Source organism: Somniosus microcephalus, chromosome 4, assembly GCF_052327205.1.
Source record: "Somniosus microcephalus isolate GS21.2 chromosome 4, FLI_Smic_1.0, whole genome shotgun sequence".
Lineage (NCBI taxonomy): Eukaryota > Metazoa > Chordata > Chondrichthyes > Squaliformes > Somniosidae > Somniosus > Somniosus microcephalus.
The window spans coordinates 86807064-86818471 of NC_140990.1; the positions used below are offsets into that span (position 1 = coordinate 86807064).

The window sequence follows — 11408 nt, forward strand, 5'->3', positions numbered from 1 at the left end:
TCAAGTATTTCTTTCCTCCAAGATAAGAGGAAACTATTTGATGTCCTGTTACCGACTGTTCCATTTTTGGGGCTTTTCTCCTTTCTAACTCTAGATTATTTCAGTTCTAATACCTTCAGTTACTCTCAAGTCCCAGCTCCCCACACTTTCCAGAGAGCCTGTAATAGAAAATGACTGAAGATTTATCCCAGTGTAACTATTGCTGTTATCCAAGGAAAAAGGCTGTATTTCTATCGCACCTTTCACAACCTCAGGACGTCCCAAAGCGCTTTACAGACAAGGAAGTACTTTTGAAGTGTAGTCACTGTTCTAATATAGGAAAACCAGCAGCCAATTTGTGCACAGCAAGCTCCCACAAACAGCAATGTGGTATTGACCAGATAAACTATTTTTCAATGACGTTGATTGAGGATGGAAGGGGATGTGTAAAGAGATGGTCTGTGTATGGAGACGTGAAAGAAGGAAACGTGTGTGTGTGTGATAGTGACACAGCCTTGTGGTCACAGTCAGAACAATGACAGATATCCTTGTGGTTGTGGTTTGGGCAGGGCCAGGTCAATAATGTAGTGAACAAGTTAAATATAAATATCGCCAGTGTAGCCGCAGCTTAGAAACATAGAGAAACATAGAAAAATAGGAGCAGGAGCAGGCCATTCGGCCCTTCGAGCCTGCTCTGCCATTCAATATGATCATGGCTGATCCTCTATCTCAATACCATATTCCCGCTCTCTCCCCATACCCCTTGATGCCTTTTGTGTCTAGAAATCTATCTATCTCCTTCTTAAATATATTCAGTGACTTGGCCTCCACAGCCTTCTGTGGTAGAGAATCCCACAGGTTCACCACCCTCTGAGTGAAGAAATTTCTCCTCATCTCAGTCCTAAATGTCCTACCCTGTATCCTGAGACTGTGATCCCTTGTTCTAGACCCCCAGCCAGGGGAAACATCCTCCCTGCATCCAGTCTGTCTAGCCCTGTCAGAATTTTATACGTTTCAATGAGATCCCCTCTCATTCTTCTAAACTCTAGTGAATACAGGCCTAGTTGATCCAATCTCTCCTCATACGACAGTCCTGCCATCCCAGGAATCAGTCTTGTGAACTTTCGCTGCACTCCCGCTATGGCAAGTATATCCTTTCTTCGATAAGGAGACTAAAACTGTACACAGTACTCCAGGTGTGGTCTCACCAAGGCCCTGTATAACTGTAGTAAGACATCCTTGCTCTTGTACTCAAATCCTCTTGCAATGAAGGCCAACATATCATTTGCCTTCCTAACTGCTTGCTACACCTGCATGTTTGCTTTCAGTGACTGGTGTACAAGGACACCCATGTCCCTCTGTACATCAGCATTTCCCAATCTATCACCATTTAAATAATACACTGCCTTTCTGTTTTTCCTACCGAAGTGGATAACTTCACATTTATCCACGTTATACTGCATCTGCTATGCATTTGCCCACTCGCTCAACTTGTCTAAATTGCCTTGAAGCCTTTTTACGTCCTCCTCACAACTCACAATCCCACCTAGTTTCGTGTCGTCAGCAAACTTGGAAATATTACATTTGGTTCCCTCATCCAAATCATTGATATATATTGTGAATAGCTGGGACCCAAGCACTGATCCCTGCGGTACCCCACTAGTCACCGCCTGCCACCCTGAAAAAGACCCGTTTATTCCTACTCTCTCTTTCCTGTCTGTTAACCAATTTTCAATCCATGCCAGTATATTACCCCCAATCCCATGTGCTTTAATTTTGCACACTAACTCTTATGTGGGACTTTATCAAAGGCCTTCTGAAAATCCAAATACACGACATCCACTGGTTCTGCCTTATCTATTCTACCAGTTACATCCTCAAAAAACGCCAGTAGGTTTGTCAAACACTATTTCCCTTTCATAAATCCATGTTGACTTTGTCTAATCCCATTGATATTTTCTAAGTGTCCTGTTATCACATCCTTCATAATAGACGCTAGCATTTTCCCTACTACTGATGTTAGGCTAACCGGTCTGTAGTTCCCTGTTTTCTCTCTACCTCCTTTTTTAAATAGTAGGATTACATTTGCCACCCTCCAATCTGCAGGAACTGTTCCATAATCTATAGAATTTTGGAAGATGACAGTTGGTAGCACTCTCGCCTCTGAGGCATAAGGTTGTCAGTTCAAGTCCCACTCCAGAGACTTGAGCACAAAAATCCAGGCTGACACTCCAGTGCAGTACTGAGGCACTGTCAGAAGTGCCGTCTTTCGGATGAGACATTAAACTGAGGACCTGTCTGCTCTCTCAGGTGGATGTAAAAGATCCCATGACACTATTTCGAGAAAGAAAGACTTGCATTTATACAGTGCTTTCATGACCACCAGACGTCTTGAAGTGCTTTACAGCCAATGAAGTACTTTTGAGGTGTAGTCACTGTGGTAATGTGGGAAAGAGCAGGGGAATTATCCCCGGTGTCCTAGCCAATGTTTATCCCTCAATCAACATAACAAAAGGATAATAGCAAAATACTGCGAATGCTGGAAATCTGAAATAACAACAGAAAATGCTGGAAACACTCAGCAGGCCAGGCAGCATCCATAGAGAGAGAAACAAAGTTGACAAAATGAGAGATTATCTGGTCATTATCACATTGCTGTTTGTGGGAGCCTGCTGTGTGCTAATTTACTGCTGCGTTTCCTACATTACAACAGTGACTACACTTCAAAAGTACTTCATTGGCTGTAAAGCGCTTTGGGACATCCGGTGGTGGTGAAAGGCGCTATAGAAATGCAAGTCTTTCTTTCTTCAGTGGTCTCACCAGCGACCTCTTCTGGCTGATAGTTGACTGACAGCCGAGAGTCTGCGCATGCGCAAGCGGGACGGCGGTTTGGGCCGAGTCCGGCACAGCGACCCCTCCAGGTCACCAAGGGTAATAACTGCGCATGCCCAGAGGAGACCAACCCCCTCCCCCACTCGGAGTTGCACCTGCGCTCTCGAATCCTGTCAGACAGAGTCGGGAAGGGCCTTGGTGTCGGTTCCAGAGTCGCGATCGGTGATGCAAAGTGAGTTTTCTCCGCTCCGATTGGGTGGAGAATCGCGCGGGGTGGGGGGAGGGCTGGATCGGGAGAGAATAAAGAGAAATAGAAAAACCTGAGAGTCCGCGAGGCCCCGGACCGAGCGGCGTCAGTTGGACGGTGCACGTGATCTCCTCGGGGACACGTGACCCGGGCCCGCGGCCTGATTGATGGGAGCTTCCGACCAATAGGGAGCGAGTGGGGCGAGGCTGGAGGAGTGAGCCGGCGGCGGGTCCTCCAACCAATCGGGGAGCCCGAGGGGCGGGACTAGCGCCGGCTGATTGTCTGATCCGCAGGGCAGCGAGTTTCTCCAGTCCCTTGTTCCGGGGCCAGGGGAGGCTGTGGGCCTTTATTCCCCTTATTGGACACAAGGCTCTTTGTCTCACAACACACTGGCTCAGGTTTTAATAGAGACTTTTTAAATTCATTAATAAAAGCAGATAAACCCCGTGGTTCTGTGGAACAAACTTTCTAATATTTTATAGAATCATAGAATGGTTACAGCACAGAAGGAGGCCATTCGGTCTGTCGAGCCCGTGCCGGCTCTCTGAAAGACCACTACAGCAAGTCCCACTCCCCCGCCCTTTCCCCATAACCTTGCACATTTCTTTACTTCAGGTACTTATCCAATTCCCTTTTGATTCCCGACATCTCTGGGAGGTTACTTGTGTCCTCCTTTGTGAAGACAGAACCAAAATATGTATTTAATTGGTCTGCCATTTCTTTGTTCCCCATTATAAATTCCCCTGCTTCTGACTGCAAGGGACCTACGCTTGACTTCATCAATCTTTTTCTCTTCACATATCTATAAAAGCTTTTACAGTCAGTTTTTATGTTCCCTGCAAGCTTATTCTCGTATTCTATTTTCCCCTTCTTAATTAATCCCTTTGTCCTCCTTTGTTGAATCCTAAACTTCTCCCAATCCTCAGGTTTACTGCTTTTTCTGGCCAATTTATATGTCCTCTCCTTGGATCTTATGCTATCCCTAATTTCCCTCGTTAGCCACGGTTGAGTCACCTTTTTGTTTTATTTTTATGCCAAACTGGGATGAACAAATTTTGTAGTTCATCCATGCCAAGACATTAATATATATATATATATATCAAGAAAAGCAGTGGTCCTAGTACCGACCCCTGGGGAACACCACTGTGTACCTTACTCCAGTCCAAAAAACAACCGTTCACCACTACTCTCTGTTTTCTGTCACTTAGCCAATTTCGTACCCATGCTGCCACTGTCCCTTTTATTCCATGGGCTTCAACTTTGCTGGCAAGCCTATTATGTGGCTCTTTGTCGAACACCTTTTGGAAATCCATGTACACTACGTTAACCGCATTGCCCTCATCAACGCTCTCTGTTACCTCATCAAAAACGTATTCTGGGGCATGGGGAATTGTGGGTGCTGCGGCTGACATTAGTCAGCGGCTGTCGAAGAGTTTTATTGCAGGCTGACGGAAGGTAGGTCCCTGGCCGCCTGTGTAGGTCTTTTTGTTGCTTCAGTTTGCGCTGGAGTGGAGATGGAGGAGAAGCTGCTGGGTTTAACCCCCAGCACTTCTGAGCCCAGGAGGACCCAACAATTTCCAATGTGAGACTGTCAAGGGAGGTGGATTCTGGGGGAGATTAGTTTGTTAAACAGACACTGTCCCTACAGTGTAAAAGAGTATTGCTTTACGAACAAGTATTTCTGTAGAAGCTTTTAATCCAGTTTACATATACAGATTTGTTTTAATTCATTCATGGGATGTGGGCGTCACTCGCAAGAGCAGTAAATATTGCCAATCCCCAGTTTCCCGTTGAGAAGGCGGTGGTGAGTCGCCTTCTTCTTGAACTGCTGCAGTCCTTGTGGTGAAGGTACTCCCACAATGCTGTTGTGTAAGGAGTTCCAGGATTTTCACCCAGTGATGATGTAGCAACGGCGATATATGTCCAAGTCAGGATGGTGTGTGACTTGGAGGGGAACTTGGAGGTGATGGTGCTCCCATGCACCTTCTGCCTTTGCCCTTCTAGGTGCTGGAGGTTGCGGGTTTTGGAGGTTCTGTCAAAGTTCTGGTCGAGTTGCAGATGTATAAAGTCCATCTCCTTCACCCCCTCCCCCTCCCACCTCTCTCTCTCTCTCTCCTCCCATAGAGGCCAGAGGCCCAGACCAGGTGGCAGATTCCCTTCCCTGAAGGACATTAGTGAACCAGTGGGATTTTACAACAATCCGGCAGCTTTCATGGTCACTTTTTTCTAGTGCCGGCCCCACACATTACCAGCTTGATGCACTATCAATTACTGAGAAAGACTGGAAGTTAAGAGAGTAACAAACAGGCTTTTATTAGCTAAAGAACAAAGGCATGCCTCTAGTGGTCGACCGGTCCTGAATGCCTGGGGAACTGCAGAGCAGCCGCCTTTATAGCAGGGCATATGGGTGGAGCCAGGGGCGGAGCCAGCTGAGGCATGCACAGACAGGTACAACAATGGGCAAGAGTGAACAACAGTGAAGTGAACAACAGTGGTTTACCACATTCACCCCTTGCTTAAAAATGAGTCAGACGGGGTGAAGTGTATTAAAAGTTCGTATAATTAAGTCTGGGGGTCTTGTATGCCGTCGTGATCGTCGTGGCGACGGCTGAGGCGGTGCAGCTTCCGACGCCGAGTCCCGCGTGGGCCGGAGCACTGGCGTGTCGTCCTCATGGGTGTTGAGTTGGTTGGTGATCAATGATGGGTCACAGGGCCACGGCGTGCCGTCTACAGGGGTTAGGTATGGGTCCGTTGCCGCCAGTGCATTGTGGGTAGCGGTGAAGGGCAATGGTAGTGGGTAGTGGGTGATGTTGGTTTCAGGGGCCCCCGAGGGTGCGAGGTCTCGTATGGAGACTGTGTCCTCCCGCCCGTCCGGGTACGCAACGTAGGCATACTGAGGGTTGGCGTGGAGGAGGTTGACCCTCTCAACCAGGGGGGCCGTTTTATGGGTCCTCACGTGCTTCCGAAGTAGGACGGGCCCTGGAGACATCAGCCATGGTGGTAGCGAGATCCCCGATGTGGACTTCCTTGGGAAGACGAACATTTTTTCGTGAGGGGTGGCGTTAGTGGTAGTACAGAGCAGTGACCGAATGGAGTGGAGCGCATCGGGGAGGACATCCTGCCAGCGGGAGGTTGGAAGGCCCTTAGATTTTAAGGCTAGCAGGGCGGCCTTCCAAACTGTCGCGTTCTCTCTTTCTACCTGTCCGTTCCCCCGGGGGTTGTAGCTGGTGGTCCTGCTCGTGGCAATACCTCTCACGAGCAGGTACTGGCGGAGTTCGTCGCTCATAAACGATGAGCCCCGGTCGCTATGGATATAGCTGGGAAAACCGAACAAGGCGAAGAGGTCGTTCAGGCATTTAATGACCGTAGCACTGGTCATGTCTGGGCAGGGGATGGCAAACGGAAAACGGGAGTACTCGTCGATGATAGTGAGGAAGTACGCGTTGCGGTCAGAGGAGGGGAGGGGCCCTTTAAAATCGACGCTCAGGCGCTCAAAGGGGCGAGTGGCTTTTATCAGGTGTGCTCTGTCTGGCCTATAAAAGTACGGTTTGCACTCGGCACAGACTTGGCAGTTCCTGGTCATGGTCCTGACCTCCTCGATGGAGTAAGGCAGGTTGCGGGCCTTGATGAAATGGAAGAACCTGGTGACCCCCGGGTGGCAGAGGCCATTGTGAAGGGCCCGCAGTCTATCAACCTGTGTGTTGGCACATGTACCTCGCGATAGAGCGTCCGGGGGCTCATTGAGTTTCCCGGGCCGGTACAAGATATCGTAATTGTAGGTGGAAAGTTCAATTCTCCACCTCAAAATCTTGTCGTTTTTGATTTTGCCCCTCTGCTTGTTATTAAACATAAAAGCAACTGAACGCTGGTCAGTGAGTAGGGTGAATCGTTTTCCGGCCAGGTAATGCCTCCAATGTCGCACAGCTTCCACAATGGCCTGGGCCTCCTTTTCGACAGAGGAGTGTCTGATTTCGGAGCCTTGGGGGTTCGTGAAAAGAAGGCCACGGGCCTTCCCGCCTGGTTAAGGGTAGCGGTCAGGGCAAAGTCGGACGCATCGCTCGCCACCTGGAAGGGGATGGACTCGTCCACCGCATGCATGGTGGCTTTAGCAATGTCCTCTTTGATATGGTGGAAGGCTAAGCAGGCCTCTGCCGCCAGGGGAAAAGAGGTGGACTTGATAAGTGGACGGGCTTTGTCTGCATAATTAGGGACCCACTGGGCGTAGTAGGAGAAAAACCCCAGGCATCTCTTCAGGGCCTTGAGGCAGTGGGGCAGGGGAAGGTCCATAAGGGGACGCATCCGGTCGGGGTCGGGGCCGATGACTTCGTGTTCCACAACACAGCCAAGGATAGCGAGGCGGGTTGTGCGGAATATGCACTTCTCCTTGTACGTAAGGATTAGGAGTTGGGCAGTGCGGAGGAATTTGTCGAGGTTGGCGTCATGGTCCTGCAGGTCATGGCCGCAGATGGTCACATTGTCCAGGTAGGGAAAAGTGGCCTGCAATGCATTCTGGTCGACCATCCGGTCCATCTCCCTTTGGAAAACAGAGACCCCGTTGGTGATGCCGAAGGGAACCCGAAGGAAGTGGTAGAGGCGGCCGTTTGCCTCGAAGGCAGTATACTGGCGGTCCTCATAGCGGATAGGGAGTTGGTGATATGCTGACTTAAGGTCAATGGTGGAGAATATGCGGTATTGTGTGATCTGATTGACCATATCAGATATGCGGGGGAGGGGGTATGCGTCCAGTTGGGTATATCGATTAATTGTTTGGCTGTAGTCAATGACCAGGCGCTGCTTCTCGCCGGTCTTGATGACCACAACCTGGGCTCGCCAGGGGCTGGTGCTAGCTTCAATAATCCCCTCCTTCAGGAGCCGCTCCACCTCAGATTTAATAAAAACTCTGTCACCAGCGCTGTATCGCCTGCTTTTGGTGGCGATGGGCTTACAGTCGTGGGCGAGGTTAGCGAACAACGGGGGGGGGTGACTTTAAGCGTGGCGAGGCAGCAAAAGGTGTGCGGCGGGCAATTTGAAAACTGCTGGTTGCAGACTGTGAGTGGGGGAAGGGGTCCACCGTACGCCATCGTGACACTCTTAAGGTGGCACTGAAAATCCAACCCCAGTAGAACGGCAGCGCAGAGATGGGGCAGGACAAGCAGTTTAAAGTTTCTGTACTCTGTGCCCCTCACCGAAAGGGTCACCACGCAGTAGCCGCCGACGTCCGCTGAATGGGACTTGGAGGCCATAGAGACCCGGTGGCACGCTGGCAGGACCGGGAGAGAGTAACGCCGCACCGTGTCGGGGTGGATAAAGCTCTCCGTGCTCCTGCAGTCGAAAAGGCAGGTCGTGGCGCGGCCGTTTACCTTAATGTCCATCATGGACCTGGCGAGTTGGTGAGGTCTAGATTGGTCCAGTGTAACGGAGGCCAGCGTAGGGTCAGGCATGTCGCTGCAGTCATCAGGTGAGGCAGTGGGTGAGTCGGGGGCCCATTGCAAAAATGGCGGCCGGAACGGATCACCCATGGTCGAAGGCGTCCAAGATGGCATCCAAGATGGCGGCGCCCATGATCCACACGCGGCTGGAGGCGTACAAGATGGCGTCCAAGATGGCGGTGTCCAAGATGGTGGCCCGCTCGGCCCACACGCGGCACTGCTGGAGTTTGGGGTAGGTTTAGCCTTGCAGACGCTGGCGTAGTGCCCTTTCTTCCCACAACCAGAGCAAGTAGCGTTTTTTGCCGGGCAGCGCGCTCTGGGGTGTTTGGCTTGGCCACAGAAGTAACACTTCGGGCCCCGGGACATCGCTGCAGAAGTTGGGCTGTTGGCGGGATGTGACGGGGGTGGCGCGGCGCAGGGTGGCGGTCCTACCGTGTCCCAGGATGGCGGCGCCCGCGCCATCCACGATACGGCCGCGCGGTCAGGGGAGTAGGCATCCATATTCCGGTGGGCCACGTCTAGCGAGAGAGCGAGGGCCGTGGCCTTCTTCAGGTCGAGTTCGCCCTGCTCCAACAGTCTCTGCCGGGTGTAGTTGGACCTGAGGCCCGCGACGAAGGCGTCCCGGACAAGTTCCTCCGTGTACACCGCGGCCGACACCTCTTTACATTTGCAGGCCCAGCCGAGCACCTTCAGCGCCCGTAGGTATACCTCCATCAATTCCCCAGGAGGTGTCTGGCGTAAACCTCATTTACCGGGCGTGCGTACTGTTCTTTAAGGAGGTCGAAAGCACCCTTGTAGGTAGCCGCATCTTGGATGAGCGAATAAGCTTGGTGGTTCACCTTGGAGGTCAGAATTTTTAGTTTGTCGCCATCGTTTTGAACAGTTTCGACGGAGGCTTCTATGTAAAATTTGAAGCATCGCAGCCAGTGTGCGAACTTGGTAGATGAATCCGCCTCTTGAGGGTTTAGTTCCAGGCGTGCTGGTTTGAGGATTTGTTCCATCGAAAAAAAGTTTAGCTAATAAAATTGATGCGCTATCAATTACTGAGAAAGACTGGAAGTTAAGAGAGTAACAAACAGGCTTTTATTAGCTAAAGAACGAAGGCATGCCTCTAGTGGTCGACCGGTCCTGAATGCCTGGGGAACTGCAGAGCAGCCACCTTTATACCAGGGCATATGGGTGGAGCCAGGGGCGGAGCCAGCTGAGGCATGCACAGACAGGTACAACAATGGGCAAGAGTGAACAACAGTGAAGTGAACAACAGTGGAGTGAACAACAGTGAACAACAGTGGTTTACCACACAGCTTCATTGAGCTCAACTTCACAACCTGCCTCTTTAGTGGGTTCTATCTCATGCTCCCTGCTTTAAATTAATTTTACAGAGTATTAGAAGGGGAGGATTTGCAGACGGGAAACTCAAACCACACATCACTTCAAGATCTGACAGTCACTCGATTCATCAGGAACTGAATATCATCGGCCTTTGAATATGGAAGCAAAAAGCATCGTTCACAGTGGGGAGAAACCGTACACGTGTTCTGTGTGTGGACAAGGCTTCAGCCAATCATCTGGCCTATCAACACACAAGCGCATTCACACCAGGGAGAAGCCGTTCACCTGCTCTGAGTGTGGGAAGGGATTCACTCAGTCATCCCACCTACTGAGACCCCAGCGAGTTCACACCGGAGAGAGGCCGTTCTCCTGTCCTGTGTGTGGGAAGGGATTCACTCAGTCATCCGACCTGCTGATACACTAGCGAGTTCACACTGGGGAGAGGCCGTTCTCCTGCTCCGTATGTGGGAAGGGATTCGCTCAGTCATCCACCCTGCTGACACACCAGCGAGTTCACACTGGGGAGAGGCCATTCACCTGCTCCATATGTGGGAAGGGATTCACTCAGTCATCCACCCTGCTGACACACCAGTGAGTTCACACTGACGAGAGACCTTTTAAATGCTTGGAATGTGGGAAGTGCTATAAAACTTCCTGGGATCTGATGTACCATCAAAGTGTTCACACTGACGAGAGACCGTTCAGGTGCTCTCACTGTGGGACTGGGTTCAGGCGATCATCTGAGCTCACTGTACACCAGCGCACTCACACTGGGGAGAGGCCATTCACCTGCTCCGTATGTGGGAAGGGATTCACGCATTCCATCACCCTGCTGACACACCAGCGAGTTCACACTGGGGTGAGGCCGTTCACCTGCTCCGTGTGTGGGAAGGGATTTGCTCAGTCATCCACCCTGCTGAGACACCAGCAAGTTCACACTGGGGAGAGGCCATTCACCTGCCCTGAGTGTGGGAAGGGATTCACTCAGTCATCCAACCTGCTGACAAACCAGCGAGTTCACAAGTGACTGCAGAGGTTGGATTCTGCCGTTATTGCTGCTGTTAATCACATCCAGGACTGAACCATGTTCATTCTGACAGTTGGGGTTTGTTTCTGCTGATGTTAATAATTCCTGTAACCTGGCTAGAGTTTAACACTCTGGATAGATGTCAAATAAATCAGCTTCATTTTAAACACATTGTTGTAGATTTTCTTCTTGCCCACCTGAGTGTTTAGCATCACCTGGCTGGAGCTCAGAAAGGACAATCTGGGGGAGGATCATACAGCGGGAACAAAACTTCAGCCTGGACAGTCCTTCAGGGCCACACTGAGAGTGGCAAACGGCACTTTGGTCTTTCTCGTCTCCCTTCACTGACAGCAAAGGCTCTGATGTAATAAAAAGACTCACACATCAAGGAACTTTAAAGTAAGCTTTAAGCAACTTATAATTAAACTATATACAAGAGCAGTCTTCACCATGCCTCTAGGTGAAGCCCTTTTACAATACTGAGCAGTTCAGTATTTATACTAGTCCAAACACAAGAAGTGATGTATGCACAGGAAGTGATGTATGCACAGAGTTCACAGTT

The 11408-nt window shown here is 50.4% G+C and overlaps 1 pseudogene; it reads left to right on the forward strand.

Moving 5' to 3' along the window:
* Positions 1 to 9776: 9776 nt before the first annotated feature.
* On the forward strand, positions 9777 to 10975 carry LOC147119435 (uncharacterized; annotated as a pseudogene).
* Positions 10976 to 11408: the final 433 nt, after the last annotated feature.